Source organism: Protopterus annectens, chromosome 14.part0 (genome assembly GCF_019279795.1).
Source record: "Protopterus annectens isolate FY-2018-M chromosome 14.part0, PAN1.0, whole genome shotgun sequence".
In the NCBI taxonomy this organism is placed as follows: domain Eukaryota; kingdom Metazoa; phylum Chordata; order Ceratodontiformes; family Protopteridae; genus Protopterus; species Protopterus annectens.
The window spans coordinates 278037443-278060526 of record NC_056748.1 but is presented as its reverse complement, the minus strand read 5'-3'; the positions used below and the strand labels follow the sequence as shown (position 1 = coordinate 278060526).

Below are 23084 nucleotides of genomic sequence, written 5' to 3'. Positions count from 1 at the left end.
TGCTAGTATACAATTACCCCCTGCTATACCATACTGTAAGGGGATCTATGAATAACTGCTTGCAAACAGTAGTTTTCCTGTATGCTAATGTATCATTACCCCCTTGCTATGCTGTGTGTGTGAGGTCTATGAATAGCTGCTGCATTTTTATCATATACTGTTGCATAGTAGGTAGGCGGTTCACGTATTCTGTACTGGAAATATAATATTTAGACAAAACTGATTTAAAAACATGAAAGAATATTTTAAAAATTTTTAGGCAGCTAGGGCTTATCATTTAATTACCCACATCCCTTATGCATGCTGTCCAGACTGGTGCCTGACACATGCATACATAATTGATGGTACTTTGCCAAGTTATTGTCACTCTAAGGAACTAGGCCTCTAAGAGTATGCTTTTATGCATTTGTAGAGGGATGCTTAAGGAAGAAGTTTTACTTCTATGCTGTCTAAGCTTCATCTTTGTAGCTGCCTTCTATGTCTTTCTTTTGCCTTCTATTCTGGTCAGGATGCAGTGCAATTTAACATCTGCCAAGACTTCTTGAGGTTCTTATTTCACTTTTTACTGGGCATTGCTGATGACCTGAAATCAAGATTCACTCCTGGCAGCCTTTTCAAAAAGGCAATCAATAGCACTTTTATATACTCTCTGTCTCCATCTCTCTCTCTCTGTGTATTATTGTACAGCACAGATTAATGAAGGAGTATTTCTGTCTTGTAGATGTCTGCATTTATTCTGTATGAATGTCAGCTGGAGATATGATATAATGAAAACAGATACACACACACACACACACACACACACACACACACACACACACACACACACACACACACACACACACACACACACACACACACACACACACACACACACACACACACACACACACACATATATGTACACTGTGTGAGAAGCTTCAAAAAGTAATTCATATTCTCAGTGGTGGTGTAAGATACAGAGCTGTAGTTTCATAACATTCATCTGCTTGTGTAATGATTCAGAACAAGCCAAGTGACGTTCTCATAATTTGATGTCACCCCATAAAAAGACTTTGTTCTCAGGGATGGAAGAAAATGCAATATGAGGTGGTGTTTCTTCTCTGTGGTGGTCTTTATCTGCTCAAGCTGTAGCTTCAATTTAACCACTCCAAATAATGAAATGTGTGCTGTTTTTCTCTGAAGCAATAGTTTTGTCATTTGTTCACTTTTATCCTGGATGACTTTACCTTTTTAATCCTGAACTTTCTACTTCACTTGCAGATCTGAACAGGGGCTGTTATTCTTCATGTTTTTCATTGTTCTTCCTCTTATACAGTGGTTACTTTCTGTTCTCTTGCCTTATAGTTTGTATTATGGTGCCTATGTGCTTGCATTCGTAAACTTCTGAAGTGGTTACTCCATCAGATTATCCACCTTGCATTTGGTATTTGTAGCCAGTACCACCATTTTGCTTTTTGACACTTTTATGCTTGATGCACAATCCTATTCACAGTGCTGCCTATTCACCCTAACTAGCAGTGCTCAGTAACATGGCTCATTTTTTGGCTGAATGCATGGTCTTCCTCATCAGAAAATTATATTTCTGTGTTACTAGTAAACTTCCAGCAGGTCATTTATGACCTGTTGTGCAACATAATTGCCATCCTCATTATAACCCCTTCATCCCCCTCTTTGAAGCAAAACTTCCTGTTCCCAAGCTCTGTATCAGAAATAACTTTGTACCAACCATGTCCTCAGGCAGCACTAGGAGCCTGGAATCTTCCATTTATTTCCTTCTTTTTCTTTCCTTGTTCCGTCTGAACTGATTGCTCCTCCCATTCCCTGTAAATTGACTTTAGCATACAGTATATTGCTATTCAGCATTACTTACTCGCTTTGTTTACATTTGCTTTCAGTGTTTGAAATATGTACAGTTTACTATTTATTTGACTGTGTATTTTGCATCTTTTACCACTGGTGTGTGAAACACTTCTGAAACCAAATCACTCCCAAAGTGGGACAAAAGTGTCTGAGTAAACCATTCCCAGTCCAGTAATCTGGGGAACTAATCAATGTCTTCAGTGTGGGTTTTATGTAAGAAATGAGAAAATATGGTCACTGAAAAGTCAAAAAGAAAAAAAAAAAAAATGACCAAGCACATCTAGAGTCTGAGAAAACTCACACCAAGCACCACTCACAACCCAAATCAGACTACCACAGTATAAACCAAAAGACATATCCACGTCATTAGTTCCATGTCGTGTCTTTGTGGAACTTGCTGAACCCTCAGTCCATGTAAGCATAATTATTTTATTGGTCTGTACACCTTGAAGATAAATGCAGCTCTGTACTTTGGCGTAATTTTTCCTTCTTTAGCACACACTGGCCCTTTTTAGGCTCCCAAGGTCCCCTGTTACACTTCTACCTCAGTTGCCATGTTACAAGCTACTGGAAATGTTTTCCTTGATCTTTCTGCATTCAGACTCCAACTTGATTAATGTTTTGTTATGCTCATTTGCTGTTATCCTTGGATATACTCAGAGACAGTGAAATCATTGTAATTGTACTAGATTATTGACTTCCTTTTGTGTCTTAATTTACTATTGTGTTTTGTAACCTGAGATGATAATGTAGTTAGTCATGAAAATTCTCTTTTGGAAAGCTTATCACCAGCCCACATTTACACCAACAAGCAAACAAGGCTCACTGGAAGGATACAGTCCTAACTCAATGTATTCACAGCCTGTGGAATAACTTATCATTACAGGTCAAGCAAAATCCTAAGATGTTCTTCATTCCACATTGCTGCAGTCCTAACCATTGGGTAGTCCGCTGTCCCAGTCGGCCCGAATACCAAAGTATATGGCTGACGTCGGTCAAGGCGCATTAGTCTGACGTCAGGACGTCAGGGTACTAATGCGCATGACCGACGTCATATCCTCAGTCTTTTTTGCCGCATGGTCCGATGCAGAAGCAGTTTTGCGAGTGCAGGTTGGCGTTCTGAAATTTTCTGAAGTCGGAGTTTCAGACCGAATCAAAGTTGGCTAAGTACCCGTTGGGAATATTTTGGTTTTCTTGCCTCAGTATTTAACCGGATGTCAGAAAAAGTGAATAACTGTATTTCTTGTGGGAAACAGATACCTCATAGGGATTACCATACCTTGTGTATACCTTGTTTAGGGCCTGAGCACGACGTTGTTGGATGCCGCTCTTGTGCTAGATTTAACAAACGCACTATTAAGAGAAGGTTAGACTGTGCCAGGTTAGTTTTTGGGAAGCGTAATTATAAAATGGCGGCGGATGCTCCGGCCGCCGTCAAAAGCGCAAGGACAAAGCAGCAAAGCCTAGAGTGGAAGAACCGACAGACCCGGACGCCGGTTCTTTAGAAGGCTCAGTGGAGCCGGAGGTTCTGCCAGGAGTTTCTTTGGAGTCTCAGGGAGAGACTTTACTGTTACAGGATGTGTCCTCTCAGGAGGTAGGCCAGGCTGAAGGGGCTTCTCAGGTGGCTGTTCTTCCCTCTCTTCCTAAGGTGGTTAGAGCCTCCCCTTCTGTTTCCAAGGCTTCTTTGAGAGGCAGGCCAGGTTTAACTTCAGTGGGGTTTCTCCTAGCTCTTCAGGATCTTTGCCTAAGAAGCATATGCTTAAAATGGCAGAAGATTTGATTACTATGATTAGAGGTTCTATGCCCCCTCCTGATAAGAGGCCTAGGGTGGAACCTGAGTTTGAGAGTTTTGAGCAGTGTTTGGAGGCTTCTGAGTCTTCGGCTGAAGACTTGCAGGAGTATCCTCCTTATTCTGATTCTGATGTGGATGATTCTACTCCTTCAGCTTCTCCTCCTGAGGATTTTTCATTTTCAGAGACTCTGCATTCCATGAGGGAGCATTTTAAATGGGAAGGTCAAGATTTCTCTGATTCCAGGAAGAGGCTTAGGGAATTCTTGTTTTACCCCAGCATAGGCCTTTAGCTATACCTCCTGTTCTGAATGTGGTGGAAGATGTTTTTGCAGAGGCTTCCCTGAACCCTGATTCTTTGCCTCCTGCCCCAGTTAAACCGGATAGGTACTATAGGGTGCCTGAAGCTCATAAGTATCTTTTAAGAGTCCTAGGGCAGACCCGAAACTGTCTCTCAGGGGCCTAAAGGTGTTAAGGCTTCTGTTGTTAAAAATCCTGTTCCTCCTGATAAAGAGGCAAGGGCTTTGGATAGATGGGGAAAGAAAGTGTATACTTCTTCCACTTTAGCCATGAGGGCGTTGAATTGCCAGTTTCACATGTTAAAATATCAAAATTATCTCCTTTCACAATTGAAGTCTAAGGTGGATGCTCTGGCGGAAGGTATTGAGTGTAAAGAGTTGCAGGATTTAGTTCATGTGTCTGAACAGGTGGGTAAGCATTCCTTGCAATGTGGTTTTGATGCTGTGCAGGCCTCCTCGAGGGTGGCTGCCACTGGTTCTGTTCTTCGTAGGCACGCCTGGTTGAGGGATCAGAATTTAGCTGAGCATGTTAAGACAAGGATTTTGGCAGGGGCGGCTCGTGGCATAGGGCTGCCGGACTGCAGCCCCCTCAAAAATAAAAAAGCAAGAAAAACAAATGAAAAATAAAAAAAAATATTTTTTTAAATTTCGCGGACGCGCATAAACCGAGTCCCGACTTATCGGTCTATGCGCAGCCCAGCTGTCCCCATAGAGGGACACAAGGAGACGTCTGTGCACTTTTACAGTGCACAGACCCGCCAGGAGTATAGGACGCGTCCGGACTGCAAGAGGAGCAGCAGGGACTCGGGACAGAGCCTTAGGGATCTCGTCGGCGTCGGGAAGGAGCATTGGGATCTCGCGGGTCTTCAGTATTGCGCGGGAAGGAAGGATGTATGTACGGACATTCTGGTAAGGTGCCTTTTTATTGAGTTTGTGCTTTTTAATTTACAATGTGTGTGTATGGTGCTTGTGCTTTACTGGAGTTTGTGTACGGTGCTTTACTGGAGTTTGTGTACGGTGCTTTACTGGAGTGTGTGTGTGTGTGTGTGTGTGTGTGTGTGTGTGTGTGTGTGTGTGTGTGTGTGTGTGTGTGTGTGTGTGTGTGTGTCTGTGTGTGTCTGTGTGTGTGTCTGTGTGTGTCTGTGTGTGTCTGTGTCTGTGTGTGTCTGTGTGTGTGTGTGTGTGAAAATGCCCCAGGTGCTTATGGTGGTGTGGTAGGGAATGCCTCAGGCTTGAACCCTGTACCCTGTATGCAGGTGTTAAAGACTTGAGTTCCCTACCCACCACCATTTGTAAAAATTTCAGATTTTTACCTCATATTCGATCTGATCTGTTCCTCATAATATCTGTGGTTTGTAAATATTGCAATGCTTGATATTTGATGGTGTAGTAGTAGCATTGTTGCCTCACAGCTGTAGGTTCTTGGGTTTGATTCTTGGCTGGGGTTCCTTCTTTGTGGGGTCTGTATCTTCTCCTGTGTTTGTGTGGGTTTGCTTTTGTGCCCTCCCATGTTACAAAGACATGTCTGCATTATTTCTTCCTGGGCCTCTGCTGAAAATTGTTTATTTGTTCCAAGTCAGACTGTCCTGAGTAAAAATGTTAAATAAAATTGATAGGCATTTGAATTTCAGACTTAAGGGTTTCTGAATGTTTAATTCCTTGCGTATTTGATGGTGCAGTGGTAGTATTGTTGCCTCACAGCTATAGGTTTTCTGGTTTGATTCTTGGTTGGGGTGGCTTCTGTGTGGAGTCTGCATCTCCTCCATGTGTTTGTGTGGATTTGCTCTGGTGCCCTGCCATTTTACAAAGACGTGTCTGCAGTTTTAATCCCTGCTGAAAATTGGTTTTGTTCTGTCCGCAGTAAAATTGACAGGCATTTGAATTTCAGACTTCAGGTTTCTGAATGTTTAATTCCTTGCATAATTGATGGTGCAGTGGTAGTATTGTTGCCTCACAGCTATAGGTTTTCTGGTTTGATTCTTGGTTGGGGTGGCTTCTGTTTGGAGTCTGCATCTCCTGCCTGTGTTTGTGTGGATTTGCTCTGGTGCCCTGCCATTTTACAAAGACGTGTCTGCAGTATTAATCCCTGCATCTCTGCTGAAAATTGTTTTGTTCTGTCCGCAGTAAAATTGACCGGCATTTGAATTTCAAACTTCATGTTCTTCAGAATACATAGTAGCACAACCTTTTTTTCTAGCAATTTTCTAAGTTTATAAGATGAATATTTTAAATTTGTCCCTATTTTTGGGACTGTATTCCCCCATTATTGGCTTCGTCCAGGTTTTTGTGCTAAGGTTGACAGCTATGGCAAGAACTGAATTCACTAAATATGGACTGTAGAATTGTGCATATTTACTGATAAAGGTGCACTGTAGAATTGTGCATATTTACTGATAATGGTGGACTGTAGAATTGTGCATATTTACTAATAATGGTGGACTGTGGAATTGTGCATATTTACTAATAATGGTGGACTGTGGAATTGTGCATATTTACTAATAATGGTGGACTGTAGAATTGTGTATATTTACTAATAATGGTGGACTGTGGAAGTCTGAGTAGACTTTTTATGATAAATGTTCTCAACTGGGCAGTTTTGCCATTATGGGTGCATATGTTTTGTTTCATTGCTTACTGGAAAAATGTTCAAAACAAATTTAAAACACCCTCTAACAAGTGTACTGTATTGTACAAGGAATATAATTTTTAGTACAATGAGGAAGGTGTATCAAAGAGCACATGTATGTTTCATATGCAAGGGGCCTATGATTCAAAACAGCCCAAAATTAATCTTTATCTGCCACTGGCAAAATGTATTTTCTTTGAATGTGGGTTTCAATGCTGTTTCAATGAATGTGAGTTTCAAGGGCAGAGAAGTTTTAATGCTAAGTTTTCATTGTGAGACTGCATTGCTTTGTTTAACAGATGACTTAATGTTTGTGCTGTAAAATACAAAATAAAACTTTCAAATGAAGTCCAATCATTGAAGTAAAGCAGTATGCACATTAGTGTTTATGGTAAATGGAGTGAAATAGCCAAGTAATGGTTAATTGGAGTGGCTGCAGAGGCTCCAGTTCAACCATTATTTTGTCAGGGGGGGGCAGCAAACTCAGACAGGCCCAGCTGAACTATACCTCCCAACTGTCCAGATTTTCAAAGAATGAATAGATTTTTGCTTCTTATTTTTGGTTTGTTGTTCATAAAATTTGTAGTTTTAATTCCTAAATGATTTGCCAGAAGTCACTAAATAATAAGTTTCAGACTTCATAACCTTCATAAAAATGCATGTTAAAGTAAGAGCCGTTCTATCAACTGTCTCAATTTATACAAGAGCAATTTTTAGTACTGTTTATATGTGCCCCAATATATTTGGCCTTGTTCAGATTTACTGCATTAACAGGTTGAGAGGTACATGCAAATAAATTGCTTTATAGAATTAGGCATAGCCAACCTCTCAACTGTCCCCAATTTTGGCTCAAAATGTTGCTCTTCCCCTAATAATCCCTCCATAAAATAGCAATTTTGGAAGAAAACATGGAGGGTTTACAATTAAGAAATAACTGTAATAATCAAAGTTATAGATTACTTGAAATGCATGTAGATTATTTTATTTTGTCAGCTGCTCAAGGTAGCAGTACTAATATTAAAGTGTCCCTTCTTTGACAGGTAGAAGCTGTATTGTGTGTCTATTTTATATTTTTGCATCACATTTTTGGTCCATTTTTCATAAAATTGTGTTTTTGGCAAATTAGTGACAAATCACTAAAGACTGAAGTTAGAAAATGACAGACATTTGAGTTTCAGATTTTATACCCTTCAGAAAATTCATACTAATGCAAGACCTATTCTATTATCTTTCTAAGTTTATTAGAGCAATATTTAAAAATTGTCCTTATTGTTGTGCCTTTGTCCCACTTCTGTGTATGGCTTTGTCCAGATTTCTTGCTCTTGAAGTTGAGAGGTATGACAAATGTGTCAGGGCCATCACAGTCAGCCAGAGAGATTTCAAATTGTGACATGCTTGTTGCACCCCACTCCCCATGTAGTGACTCTGGATGTGTCCAAGCAAGGCAAGGAGTAGTTGTATCTACCTTGGATGGGGAGGACACACTGCATAAGTACTACAGTGGCTTTTCATCTGTCCTTGATTTTGCAGAATGGTCTGGTTTCTGTCATATTTTTGTACTGTTGATTTATGCTTATTACTCAAAGTGCCTGTTGCTCTGTGTTTAAGTAGCAATGCTTTAATGACCATAAGGTAAGCTTGTCTGACATCGTAAGATGCAAGTAAGCTTTAATAAGCATACTGTTAAAGAATTGCCAACATTGAAAGCCTTTCTGTTGTTGCCATGCAGAGAATACTTGACTAGATAATGTATAAGCCTTGGGTATTAAAGGACAGGATTCCATTATTTTAAAAGCTCATTACACTTGTTGGAGACTTCCAGTCATCTCTACAGGCTTTACCCGTAAACTAAACAGAATGCCAATCATGTGTGGTCCATAACCTGTACAGTAATCCTTTAAGCAATGTATCTTGAGCTTGTTTCTTGTTTGCTTTTCATTTTTACTTTTATCATGTTTTCCCCATGAAACAAGTTGTCAGGCAGCAGGTCTTTTTGGATAAGAAACATTTTTACAAGTGGGGCATCACATAGATTTCTACTTTCAGCATGTTGCTTGGTACTTTAATAAAGCTGAATATATTATAATTAGAACTGCAGTGCAAGGAGAAGTGGTTTGAGTTGAGTGCTTCTGGTTTTTTTATACTTGATTTTGACTGGCATTCCAGTAATGTATTTAAAAAGTAATTTATGTTTTCATGCCTCACAACCTTTTGTTTCCATCTAGATATTAAGTAAGCTGTCATGCAGCCAATGCATTGAAATATTTTTATTCTTCTACACTTATTTTTGTCTTGATTGGACTTTCATAATGATGGTTTGCCACCCAGGGCAGCGTATTTAATTAAAGTTAGTTTTTTTGTGGTTTTGTGCATAGCTCCTCCCCTTTATGGTTGACCACACCCCTTCCCTTTGACCCCGCCCATTCAGCGTCTCCTGCAGCCCCCCTGTGATTTGAAGTCACCAGCCGCCACTGGATTTTGGATGCTCCTTTACAGTCTGACGTGTTGTTTGGTTCGCCTGTGGAAGCAGTTTTAAAGAAAATGGAGGACATGGCTAAGTCTATGCAAACTGTTAAAGATTTTTTGCAGGTGCAGCCTCCAAAGTTTAGTAGAAATTGGCCTACTAAGGGATGGACATATCCTGCTTATGATTCCCAGTCTAGGGGTAGGTCTAGGCGTGGTAGGGGCAGAGCTCAAGGTTCTTTTAGGCCTAGAACAGGGAGTTCACCTGCTCAGACTTCTGGTGAGGGCAGGGGTCAGTCCTTTCGTAAACAGACCCAATGACCTGCCTTTTCAGCTGCCAGTACGCTCGCCTGGCAGCACCTTTGGGAGGAAGGTTGGCTCTTTTCAAAGAAAATTGGGATTTAATTACCCAAGACAGATGGGTTTTGGATATCATTCACCACGGTTACAGGTTTTATTTCCATACCTTGCCTCCTTTCAAAGGCATGCCAGACATTCCTCCTCTACAAAGAAAAGAGGCTCACAAGCAAATTTCTCTGTTACTCCAAATAGGGGCCATTCAGCCAGTTCCTGTGCCAGAAAGGGGCCTAGGATTTTATTCTCGCCTGTTCCTAGTACCAAAGAAGGGGAACACATGGAGACCAATTTTGGATTTATCTATCCTCAACACTTATCTGGACATTCCCAAGTTCAAAATGTTGACGTTACAACAGCTTTTACCTCTGCTGGGCAAAGATCACTGGATGGTAACTTTAGATCTCAAGGAGGCTTACCTTCATGTGCCTATCAGACTAAGTTGCAGGAAGTATCTGCGTTTTCGAGCTGGAAATTCCCATTATCAGTTCTCTGCATTGCCCTTTGGCTTATCTACTGTGCCCAGAGTATTCACAAAGGTTCTGGCTCCAGTGATAGCTTACTTCAGGCTAAAAGGAATTCAAATCTATCCTTACTTGGACGACTGCCTGATTCTGGCTCAAGAAAAGGAAGACCTTTACAGCATTTGGAATATGTGATAGCAGTGCTAAGATGCCTAGGGTATTCTGTGAACGAAATAAAGTCCAGTCTAGTACCCTCTCAAGACATGTGCTTTCTGGGTGTGAGACTGAATACAGCAGCCCAGATGGCCTTTTAACCCCGGACAAACAAATGAATCTTTCCATTTACTTCCATCAACTATCTCTTCAGTCCGGGCTGACTGCAAGGACAGTCCTTCAAGCCTTAGGGTTCATGGCATCTTGTATTCTGGTGCTTCCCAATGCCAAACTGCATATGAGGAAGCTGCAATGGTATCTCAAAATGTATGGACACAGCACTGCCAGGATTTGGACACTGTCATTCAAATAATACCTTGCATTCAACAGGAATTTTTGTGGTGGGCTCAGGAATGTCACCTAAACAAGGGACTCTCTGTGACCCGGCCAGAGGCGAGTCAGATTCTAACGACAGATGCCTCAGACATTGCTTGGGGAGCTCATCTAAATGGAAAGTGGATACAAGACAAGTGGCCTGCCAGACTACAGCATCTACATATCAACATGAAGGAGATGTTAGCAGTCCAGTTTGCATTAATGGCTTTCAAGGAGTTACTTCTTCCAGGGCAGGTGTTGATTCTAACAGACAACACAACTGTCATGTGGTACATCAACAAACAAGGGGGAACACATTCTTACCCGTTGTGCAGGCAAGCAATGATTTTATGGGAGACTGCGCTCAGCTTGCAACTAACTCTTCAGGCAAGGTTTCTGCCGGAGCACAGAACTCCTTAGCAGATGTGTTAAGCAGACAAATCATGGATCCCCACAGTGGAAACTGGATCTTCATGTATTTCGAAATTGACAGTGTCATGGGGAACTCCAGACATAGATCTGTTCGCTTCTCCACTAAACCACCAGCTGCCAAAGTTTTGCACAAAGAGGTTTCATCACACAGCTTGGAAAGTGGATGCTCTTTCTTTCAGTTGGAAAAATCTTCATGTGTATGCCTTTCCACCTCTGCCTCTTCTCCCAAAGGTGCTCCTAAAGGTCAGACAAGACATGCCAAGGATGATTTTAATAGCTCCAGATTGGCCTCGGCAACACTGGTACCCATTACTGAGGAGTTTGGTAAGGAAGCCTCCATGGCCTTTACCTTTGATTCCACACCTGTTGTCTCAGAGGGACGGTCACCTGCTCAATGTCAAGCTTCACTCTCTTCATCTAACAGCCTGGCATATTCTGTTTTGAAACACAGCAGGTCTCAACTTCCTCAACAAGTTTTAAATGTGATTATGGAAGCCAGAAGACCTAGTACAAGGAAAGTGTACGCAGAAAAATGGAAGAGATTTTTATTTTGGAGTGCAGCAAAGAATTTGGAGATTTCTGAGCCTAATTTGAGTGTGGCTCTTCAATATCTTACTGAGTTATTGGACAAAGGTTTGTCTTTCTCTTCCATTAAGATTCATGCTGCAGCAATTTCAGCTCACTATGATTGTGACCCACCATTGTTTTCGCATCCTTTGTTCAAGCAATTTCTTAGAGGGGCAAAGAATATAAGACCCCCACGTAGAGCTCCTACTCCTGCTTGGGATCTCAATTTTGTGTTGGAGAAACTTACTCTACAACCTTTTGAGCGTGCGGCTACTGCTGAATTGAAATACTTGTCATGGAAGACTGCTTTTTTGTTGGCCATTACTTCTGCAAGAAGGGTTTCTGAATTGCAGGCCCTTATGGCGGTAGAGCCGTTTTGATTTTCCATAAGGATAGGGTATCATTACGTACTAATCCTTCTTTTATGCCTAAGGTGGTTTCTAGTGTGGCTTTAAACCAAACTATTCATTTGCCTACTTTCTATGCAGATCCCCAAAATAAGGGGGAAAAGATTTTGCACACTTTAGATGTACACAGGCAGTTGCGTTATTATTTAAGCAGGACCAAGGATTTTAGGCAGTCTCAGCAGTTGTTTGTTTCTTTTGCTTTGAGTTCTCAGGGCAAGCCTGTGTCAAAACAAACTATTTCTAAGTGGATTGGGTTTTGCATTGCATTTTGTTATTCCCATCATGGCAAGGAGATTCCAGCTGGGATTAGGCCTCATTCCACTAGGGCTACTGCCACTTCAACAGCATTTCTAAGGGGTGGCAACTAAGGATATTTTGGAGGCAGCTACTTGGAGTTCAGTGCATACTTTCTCTAAGCATTACCACCTTCCTCTCTACTCTAAATCTAGGGCTGGTTTTGCCACAGCTATTTTGCAAGGCATGTTGACAGCTCCTGCTTCCTTATGATTTGCCAGCCTCCCTTACCTCTGCTTTGGGATTCTACCCAATGGTTAGGACTGCAGCAATGTGGAATGAAGAACATAGTACAGTTTTGTACCTACCATAAATGTAGATGTTCGAGGATCCACATTGCTGCAGTCCAATTTACCTCCCTCCTTCCCTCTGTGTTTAGGGGTGGTTGTGTGGGTGAGGTTATACTCTTGTAATTTTGTATATATTGTACATATTTTTGGTGCAGGAGTGTTTGGTGTTTTTGGTTTTGGCCTTGTCTTTTTAGGGTCTTCTGACATCTGGGGCAAGAAAAGACTGAGGATATGACGTCGGTCATGCGCATTAGTACCCTGACGTCCTGACGTCAGACTAATGCGCCTTGACCGACGTCAGCCATATACTTTGGTATTCGGGCCGACTGGGACAGCGGACTACCCAATGGTTAGGACTGCAGTAATGTGGATCCTCGAACATCTACATTTATGGTAGGTACAAAACTGTACTTTTTTCCTGCCTTTAAAGCTAGTACTGATTGGGTGGATAAACTGAAATTTACACCAGAGTTGTCATGCATGGTCTTGCTTGATTTGGGATGTGGGAACTATTATGTACTCAGAAAGGGTGGCAAGATCTTTTAAGTATGTATACTTAAAGGTGTACATGGCTAGACCATGGTCCCTGTGATCACTTACCAAGTATTGCTCCAATGTACCTTTAGAACCCCTACATAACTAGGTTGAAAAAAGTAAATGGGAACAAACTAGGAACTGTGAGACAATAGAACTATAGTAAAGCTTTTCTAGGGATGGTGGGAGTAAAGGGAATGTCTGGTGCTTGGACAAGGAAAGGATGTGCAACTCTGTATTTTTGTGATCATAGTGAGAGGTAAGAGGTGCTGCGGTAGCGTTGTCGCCTCAGAGTAAGACACTGTCCGGTTCGATTCTCAGCTAGAGCGTCTTCTGCATGAGACATGCGTGAATGGGAGTACCTTCGTTGAAGGTTGTGCATCAGGGCTGGCAACCCGGCACGTAAAAATCAACTGCCAATCATTAGCGGTCCGGAGTTCCGCTGTGGCAACCCCTAACCGGGAAAAAGCCGAAAGAAGAAGTGAGAGGTAAGAGGAAAGAGATCTCCAGTTTGTTAGACTAGAGGTGAATGCTGAGCTTTATGTGGAAAGAATAATTGGGAATATGCCAGTAGTTTGCAAAAATATATATATGGTGATGTACTGAATGTTTGTCAAACAAAATATTTGTTAACAGTTTCATAAACTGATTTTAATGTTACTTTCTGTGAATCTCATGACCAAGCAGGTAATTATGAAAAATGGACCAAAGTTTATAATCAGGTAATGGTTTTATTCTAGTTTATATGCAAATAGGCTAATATATGTGAAATGAAATTGTATTGTAGTTGCCAAAACATCATGGTCCATCAAGGAGAATGCACATTTGTAAACTATTTTTTTTTTTAATATTTAATACAAAATCTCAGTAAAAAAGATTTAGAGATATATTTTAGGAATACATAACTTTCAGATACCTGCATGCTGTCACACACACACACACACACACACACACACACACACACACACACACACACACACATATACAGACACAAAACCTGGGTGGTCTAGAAATCAAGGGTTTGACTTTTGTGAAGAAACTTAGCCTATCTCACCATAGGTGGTTATGATCGGGTCTCCAGTAGTAACCACATTAGTATGTGTTAAAGACATGGATACCAAGAAATTCACCTCGAGAGCAAAGCTCAAGGTTGATGAATCTTGGGATCCATGTCGAAAACACTTAATAATGGGTTATGATTGATGAGACCTGATCATAACTCTTTGTAGTGCATGGAGTCTTATCTACTTATCCACTGCATACACTACCTGTTACCAAGTGTGTAATGCACGTAGTGACATCTGTTGCATAGACAGCAAGCTAGGAAAAAGTCAGGAACAGTTTTTAAATACTGCCATAATTTAAATGGGTAACTTACAGTTTGACATCTGTATACTTCCACTGATGTATGAGGAAAGATATCCAAGTAAAACTGAGAATGAATGAATGTCACTTTTAAAAACATTGTTATAGTCGGTTCTCTTGCTACAGTAGTATATAACCAGGATATTATTTAACCATTTTTTTAGGCTAATCACGGTGCTTGATGTACTACATTTGTATTACATTCTAACCATGAATATGACCTCCTCACCTGTTGTCTTTGTCTATTAAGTCTGCTCTTTAGTACAGAGGTATTTTTTATGAACTCACTGGATAAAGAGAAGTAGGAAGTGGAGGGTAATATTTTTAGAGAGGTACTAATTTCAGCTCAGTTACAGAAACAGTTGGGGCAGCTGTTCAATGAAATGTGCTATTTGAAGTAATAAACAAATGCATAAAAAAGTAGTTTTTATTTATTTTTTATCTTGGGTTTTTCCTACTAGACATTCACACTTTTTTGAGATGGGTTGTTATCTGGGAACACTGGTATGACTTCTGAATTTTTTATTTGGAGTTGTGGAGAGGGAGGGTACAGCCTCCTGCTGGTAAGTACAGTGGAGCTTGTCTGTCTGTAAAACCACTTCCTAAAAACTTGCAACTTGTCTCATCCTTTGTTTATTTAGTTGACTTGCTGTGATATGTTTTCAGTCAACAATGCCCTGATAGGATTTAAACCCAAATGTCCAGCTTTTTAGTCTGGCATCTTAACCTCTAAACTGATTCCTTAAAGGATTATAAAGCAGTTTAGTAGCCAGGAGAGTCTTGGTTTAAGCTCTGCAAATGTGTACTTACCTTTGTCTTCCTGCAAGTAAGATGGTCTTCTGTAATGTAATCTTCATAGCTGATGTAAAATGTAGAATTAACAGCCTGTCTGGAAGGACTTGTTTTGTACAATTCACTTATAATCTGTTAAATGACAAGAGAAACAAATAATTTGGCCGTTTCAGTCCTATAAAGCAGCTATACTACTACTACATTTTTACTCACAGAAGAAGCAGAACAAGCATTTACAAGTAGACATTGCAGTTCCAAACATTTAGTGTTTGGTGTTTACATTTTCTTTAGTCTAGTGAAATAACCTCTTTAACCTATTCTTTATGTTACATACTTTTCAGAAAATATCATAGAGCTATGATAGTTGAGTGCAGTAATATTATGTAAATGCTGTTTTAATGAAAAACGTTTGTAAAACAGCATTTACTTAAGTCATGGAATTACAGTTATTTTTCATGTCGGATAAGGCTCCCACACCCGCTATTTCAAAGATAATGGAGATTTCCCCATTGATTACTGGCTCCCTATTGAATTGTTGGAACTCAAAATGCTGAGTGCTCATAAGCTGAAGAAAAAAACAGAAAGCACGGGAGAAGAGCAAATCCCGAAAATCGCTCTTCTGCTTTAAACTTCTTTTTGCAGGGGGGCAAGCTTCCCACTCCCATGAATTTATATAAACCAACTCTGAGATTATCATACCTCACAGAAAGGGAATATTCCAAGAAATGGCATCTCAGACTTATTATATACAAGTTCGATCTTTTGTGCCATTCAGTCAGTTTCAGGATGCACTCTAGTAGGTCCCAACATTACAAATGGTTACCTTGATTACGTCATTACATGGCTAGTTGACCATTACTGTACCTTTGGTTACTGTGGAATTTCCATAATACACATGTGCATGAAGAGGTATGTAGAAGAGCATGACTAACTGATTTACGACAACATTTGTAACAGTTTTGATACAGCAGCAGTATGTGATCCTCGATTTCTTTTTTCATTTGTTAACCAGATAGGTAGTCCATAGACCCTTTTTAGCCAAGAATAGGATGATAAAGACAAGGATAAATGCAATGTATATATGTATATATATATATATATATATATATATATATATATATATATGGGTTCATGTCAAACCAACGACATGTTACAATAACGAAAGTCACTACATCGAAACGAAACCATCGACAGTTCAAAACATCGACAGTACATGTATACGAAAGTACAGTGCTAACATGGGTCCTGCAAGGGGGAAGTAAAGGATATGATATGATACTGTACCCATACTACTTCCCCCTTGCAGTGTACCATAAGTCACTGAGTGAGTAGAGTACAGGTCTCATGTAGGGCTGTCATGTTTTCTCTACCACTTTCAGTTAACTTTGCTGGCTGCCATTACACAGTGACTTCTGCTATCATTTCCTGTTAGCAGTAATGTACAGGAAGAAATGTAGTCCATCTTTTTCTCACTGGTCCCTAAGCAGCCCTTTAATCTGTACCAAGATGTGATTCCCAGGGTTGCAGACTGTGTGTTATGCAATGATCATGGCTAGCATATCACTAGGATAGCTCAAAGCATCTTTTTTTTTTTTTTTTTTGAATTTGTGCTCTGTATTCATATTGTTTTCACTCTACAGTGAGAAGGCTGCAGAGGTGCACAGTATGCTGGGGCAGGGAAAAGGTGCTGTTGGTGGGTTTAAAATTTGACCGTTTAGTGTCTGCATTATGATAATATGCCATGCCTCTCAAATACCACAAATCTGGCAGAAAATTCCATTTCTGGATTCAAGAGGATGCCACACATTTCTGATGGGCCCATTTAATTTCTGATTTTTTTTTTCAGTTTACTCACTGACATCATCACGCTGAGCCAGGGCTGTGTGGCAGTTTTATTCCGTGCTCTTAAAAATAGTTGCTTTAAAAAATAATTAATGATGTACATAGCTGTGAAAATTTCCAGGTCAGGGAAGTGAAAATGAGTACCAGTGAGTGTTGCTTGTACTTTGCAACAAGGTGTAAGCAAATGCTCAGTGAATAAGCTGATTTTTGAGTTCTTCAAAAAGCATGCTATTGATTTGGAGAAGCAATGCTTCACAAACAGGATAACTGTTTGCAGTACATAAAAAATGTATATGTAATTATTTTTAGCTTTTGTTTTTGAGTGGTGGTATCCCACAAGCCTGATGGTGTGAGTGGAGTTACACTGTTAGGTATCCAAGTTTTCTGCTAATTAGCATCCTGATTTTTTTCCAGATGTTCCTATTTTTCATGGGCCTTTTTCCAGATTTTTGATGTTTTCAGATTAAGAGATATGTAAGAGGCAGAAAAAATGGAGATTCTGCATCTGGCACATAGTCCTTTTTCTGATTGCAGACTCCTGTACGTGTTTTGTATATTGCATCTTTTGAGTAAACATACTGTAACCACATAGCATCTTTTTATAGTTATAGTTTCCCCAACAAAAAAAGAAACATAACAAAAAGTTATTTTAGTACATGCTAAAAGGAAAAGCAGTTAACTGGGTGGACTTTGTTGACACAGGCAAATATTATATTTATAACTCTTCCATGGGGGAAAGCCAATCTAAAATTCCTCAATTAAAAATATTTTATTAAGAAAGAATGCAAGAAAAACAGTTTAGCAAGATAAAATCATATTAATAAATTAGGCATTCACCATATGCCTGTTTAGAATGAACTTTCAGGTCTATATTATAGCACTGAAGAGGCGTTTAAGCGAACGTCTCTTCGCTGACACGTAATTACCAATTGCATTAAAGCGTGAATGGTCAAAACAGCAAATTCTTTCCCTGGGAAAGAATTCATTTGCTCAAACACACACACACACACACACACACACACACACACACACACACACACACACACACACACACACTAACAAACATAACTATGTGGGGGGCTCTGCTCCCCACCCCACCTAACTAAATATACCATCCTGAGATCGCACTACAGTGGAAAAAAGGACAACACTGTGTAGTTGGCCAACTACACCACTATCCTGTAAAGTATTCATCGAATCGCTTAAGTGCGTTTCGATGAATATGTGTCACTTATTTCGTATTCAATATTACAATGTTTCGACATTGTAATATAGACCCAAACTGCTGCGGTGGTACGGCGGTAGCGTTGTTACCTCACAACAAGAGGTTCTCCCATTCGATTCTCAGCTTGGCTTGGGAGTGCCTTTGTGTGGAGTCTGCATGTTCTCCCCGCGGTTGGGTAGCATTCGAAAGACATGCGTGTGTAAATGGGAGTCCCTTTGTTGAAGGTTGGGTGTCGAGCTGACACCTCGGCGTTACGTAAAAATCTACTGTCAATCATTAGTGGACCGGAGTTCCGCTGTGGCAACCCCTTACCTGGATAAAGCCAAAAGACCAACAACAAGTTGTTAACACTAAGGTCTCTTTGCTGAATGTATCGTTATGTCATGTCACTTGCATGAAACGTCAAGACAAAAAATCCAGCTCTGATGGTTTAAAGGGGCACAGCCTTGACTTCAGTCCTGACAACCCAAGTTCAGCTATAATTCAGGTGCTTAGTGTTTCTGATAGAGAAAGATGATGACACCTAACCAAGGGCTGGAGCAGGAATGGTGTATATACTGCAGGTATGAAAGCCTAAGAGTAAGGTGACTGCTGCAAAATAGACACTTTGTATCCACAATGTTGTGTAACCAGTTATTTAAAACTGTAACTATGCTCAGAGATGGCTCTGTCCAATGTAGCCACACTCTATTTCATTAGCCTTATTCATTTAGTATTACCTAGTTTTGTGTAGTTCTTTAGAAACTATAAGGAAAGTAGTGGATATTATATGTAGATGCAAGGACATTTAACGGCACTTGATTTGTGAAGGAGTCAAAGAAAGATGGCACAGGTACATTGTTTACAGCTGGAAGGGAGCAGCTTTAATCTAGAGTCTTCTTAACCTCTTTTGTCTAGGCCTTTCCAATGGTTACATTCTTGAAGCCAATGAGTTGGCATGATAGTTAAGGTCCTCTCCTCCCATGCACAAAGTACAAGATTTGATCATGACCTCCAGTCAATTCCTGTAATGAATTGACATGCTCTCCATGTGTCTCTGTGGGGTTCTTCCTACCTCCCCAAAACATACTGAGTGTTTCCACCTCAAACTCATCCAAGAACGGAGTTATGGACAGCAGCACAATCACCTAGATGAAGCCTCTAGGGAAATTAGTTCAATGGACCAACTATTTGGTTGGAATAAACTTGTACTACATAACAGGCAGAGCAGCACCCTTGCCTCCTTCAAGGTAAATCTAGATAATTTGATGGTCCATCTCAAATTTCCCCCCAGTCTATCCTGTCTTGCCCTCCTTAAGGCTGGAGGGAACTTTTCAATAGTTTTTTTGGGCTAGGCAGACTGATTAGCTAGTACTTACCTACAAACCTATGAAACTGTGAACATATGAGGAAGTAGTCCTTCATGATGTGGACTTTATACTGGTGGAACAGGATTCCTAAATCAGTGGTATGGAGCAAATCCTTGAAAACATTACAGATAGTTTAGGATATGAGGAATGGAGGTGACAGTACAGTGAATGGGCATCTTCTCAGTACTATCTGCAAAAACCTTGCAGGCCAGCTGTATCTTTAATCATTTTCTGGTAGTGCTGTTGACATATGTATTTTTAACTTCTTATTATGCTTGTGTTCCTTTACTGTACTATCAGATTTTCACTGTTTTTAATGCATTAATTCAAGCCGCGGTGGCATTGTTACCTCACAACAAGAGGTTCTCCTGTTTGATTCTTGGTGTGGCTTGGGAGTGCCTTCTGTGTGGAGTCTGCATGTCCTTCCCGCAGTTGGGTAGCATTCGAAAGACATGCGTGCGTAAATGGGCGTGCCTTCGTTGAAGGTTGGGTGTCGAGCTGGCACCTTGGCATTTTGTAAAAATCTACTGCCAATCATTAGCGGACCGGAGTTCTGCTGTGGCGACCCCTTACTGGGAAAAAGCCAAAAGACAAACAACAACGTCAGACGTGCTGAAGCTGAAAAAGGGCCCTTCAGAGCAGCTCACCTAGTAGGTTATCAGATGAATAAATACATAAACAGATGCCCTTAGGACACTCACAACATTCAAGACAGTTTTTGAGTCACAGCTATATTTTGAAAAAAAGAAAGAACAAGAAAAGACAAAAATACTAAGCGATGAGTGGTTGCAAATGTTCCAAATTCTGATGGTATTATTGTTTTTTCTGTTACACAGCTAACAAGTTTTAATTACAAACTGTTGGATATTTGCTCTGTTGGCATGTAGAGGATCAACATTTTCAAAAGACATCAGCTCATTGTAGAGTGGGAGCAGCACTCTGTTTCAGCACTGCTCTAAGATATCAGCTCATTGTAGAGTGGAAGCAGCACTCTGTTTCAGCACTGCTCTAAGACATCCGCTCATTGTAGAGTGGAAGCAGCGCTCTGTTTCAGCATTGCTCTAAGACATCAGCTCATTGTAGAGTGGAAGCAGCACTCTGTTTCAGCACCGCTCTAAGATATCAGCTCATTGTAGAGTGGAAGCAGCACTGCTCTAAGACATCAGCTCAATGTAGAGTGGAAGCAGCACTCTGTTTCAGCACTGCTCTAAGACATCAGCTCAGAAGCAGCACTCTGTTTCAGCACTGCTCTAAGACATCCGCTCATTGTAGAGTGGAAGCAGCACTCTGTTTCAGCACTGCTCTGTGTGCTGTTACAAACATTTCCTTGTGAGTGTGTACAGGTTCTACCAAGGTGCTGTTTATATACCTTCCAGGAGTGCTTGATAAGTTTGGTGGGTATCTGTTCATTCCCTTTCTTTCCATTTGTATCTTTGCTTTTTTATTTCTAAATGCTGCTAATACCAGTCTGTTTAACAATGGTGTAACATTAACACCTGTTTCAAGTCTGACCTGATTGTTTTACAGCAATTTAATTTTAGCCCCTTGGTTTAACTGGGTTGTGAATTTGTATCAGACTTGTCTTAGCTGGTTCTGCAGATGTTCTAGGAGAGATTTGAAGAATGACTGTATTAGCATGCAGCTGATACCTCCTCTGGCTTCCTCTTGAACTATCAGACAGATGTCTTTGGGCTCTAATATGAAGGTATGCAAACAGTTTAGTGTGTAACAGATTATTAATTTTACTGCCTTTGAAACACTAATCTGATTAACAGTCTTCTGGTGAGAACAGGCTGATCTTTAACATCCTACTCTAACCAAATGGTGTAGAGGGCACAATAAATTAGTTTAATCAGTTGTGTAGGGTTATGTCAGTAGACACTAGTTACTGTTTCTTATTTTTCAACTTTTACCTCGTGTCTTCAAGTGACAGCCGATAAATGATGTTTAAGCATGAATCTGCATTTATATTCTTGTGCATACTGATATTGGGAGTTGTATGGGGATTGGACTTGCCTCTGCCATTTGGGGAATGCTTTGAGTTGTGGTTTTGGGAATACTTTTCCTAAGAAAAATAATTATTGGTGCCTGTGGGAATGTGGTGTCTTAATGTCAGACTATATGTCTTGCTGCAAAACTGTAACTAGTAATATAATAACTGAAAAGATTAATACGTAATAGTCAGTCCGACTAAGGTGCATTAAAAACAAGAAAATTTAAGTCACTTTTGGTCTCGTCTTGTATATAACTGACAAATGCATTGCTGCTGTGAAAACATCTGTAAACTTGCAAGATATTTCAGCACGTAGGGCATTTATCTATTTGTTGCTAATCAGGAGGTAACTGTCAAAGCACAAGATCCATCAATAGAGACATTGTAGAGAGAGCAGCTTAGTCATGTCAGGTGTCACTCCACAGATGGAGGTGATTTGAAGGATGAGATACAGATTTTTTATGCTGCCCAGACTGATTATTATCTTTTATTCTATACATTATACAGTTTATTTTCTTTGCCGTTCATGTGCTCTGTAACTGTTTACTGCATGTCAAGTCTAATTATTTGTTTTCACTACGCAGTCTGTTCTGGATTTTCTTTTAACTGTCCCTTCCCTTTTTGTATTTCTGTCACTCATCATTAGTCAGCACATCTAAACTCTCAGACTACATGTACCTCAAAGAATTACCTTCTGCTTACTGACAGCATCTTCCTTGTTCTAGATGCGTGGAATGCATAGATTCCTCCACATGCAGGCCAGTTTGATAGCATAATATTCCACAGTAGAGCTCAACTCAGATTTTTGTCTAACATACTTTAGTCTCAGTATGCCAGTATCAATCACACTGACCACCCTGAGGAAGGATTGCAAAGTTACAAAACATATGCTAATGATGTGCCATTCATTAAAAGCAGTTCCAGGTTTTGGTATTGGTCCCCTCCATTACCGAACCTGTGAATACATAGTTGCCCTCCTCTCAAGAAAAACAGAGCAGACATTCAGGTACTAGAGCCTATCTTCCCTGGCTGGCTTTCATTGAATGCACTCCACATCCAAGGATTTTATCAGCATTAAAAAAGTCACCTATTGAAACTCAGAGGACTGCAGTTGCAATTAAGTGCAAGTGTGTGGGAGAGTTATTTATTTTCCGTGGTGATGGTGCTGCGGTAGTGTTGTCACCTCACAGTAAGACGCTGTACGGTTCGATTCTCAGTTAGAGCGTCTTCTGCGAGGAGACATGCGTGAATGGGCGTACCTTCGTTGAAGGTTGTGCATCAGGGCTGGCAACTCGGCACGGAAAAATCAACTGCCAATCATTAGAGGACCGGAGTTCCACTGTGGCGACCCCCTAACCAGGAAAAGCCGAAAGACACAACAACAACTATTTGTTCACCACACATGCACATGGTCCATTGGAATGTATTACTAAATCTAACATAGTAGTATCTCAGAGTATGTTGTCCTACTATTTGGTACAGTTATGCCAGTTAATGTGTGTTAACAATATTGGTGTGCTGGTGTGGAGGGTGCAGCCACCTATATCAGAATTTTAGGGGCAATGGCCTGTGCCAGAAAAAAAATATTTTAAAGGTGTAAAGGTGAGT

At 40.4% G+C, this 23084-nt stretch overlaps 1 protein-coding gene across 1 annotated transcript in view; it reads left to right on the top strand.

Moving 5' to 3' along the window:
* Window positions 1-23084, top strand: part of LOC122788950 (transmembrane protein 150A-like) — a 656138-nt gene that overhangs the window by 229889 nt on the left and 403165 nt on the right. The gene's annotated exons all lie outside the window — the stretch shown is intronic.